The sequence below is a fragment of the Chiloscyllium plagiosum genome, chromosome 5, assembly GCF_004010195.1.
Source record: "Chiloscyllium plagiosum isolate BGI_BamShark_2017 chromosome 5, ASM401019v2, whole genome shotgun sequence".
NCBI lineage: Eukaryota > Metazoa > Chordata > Chondrichthyes > Orectolobiformes > Hemiscylliidae > Chiloscyllium > Chiloscyllium plagiosum.
In genome coordinates this window covers 68,104,473-68,105,064 of record NC_057714.1, presented here as the reverse complement: position 1 = coordinate 68,105,064, position 592 = coordinate 68,104,473, and positions in this window count along the sequence as shown.

Genomic DNA, 592 nt, shown 5'->3' with positions numbered 1-592 from the left:
GGGCGGAAGTTCAGACGGAGCGCAAAGCCGGTCGGGAAGGTAAGTGATGGCTATTAGAGTGGGTGTGTTCTAAACCCCAGGTCCTACAAAGTAGGGTCTCCCTCCCTCCCTCCTCCTCTAACCTTAATTAAGAGTCCACAGACGTGCCACAAAAGAGGGTCTAAGGAAGTTTAGATCGAGGAGGGAGGCTTCAGCTCAGGACTCTTTGACAAAGAGGTTGAATGAAGTGATTACACCACAGTTGAAGAGGGTGAAGACATGACTGCCCAGCTGGTTCAGTGCGCTACGTGCTTGATGTGGGAGGTCAACGACTCTGGTGTATCTGGCTCGTATATGTGTGGAAAGTGTGTGCACATTCAGCAATTGACCGAGCATATTGCAGCGCTGACGAAAGAACTCGAAGACCTTAGGCTCATCCGAGAGAACGAGATCTTTCTGGACAAGACCTTCAGCGATGTTATTACACCGATCATGCCAGAAGAGAGCAGAAGAGAGCAAATGATAAGGAAGGCAGAGAGGAGACAGGTGCAAGACACCCCGAGAGAAGTACCTGTCAGGAACAAGTTGAAGCTTTTGGAAACAGAGACTGATG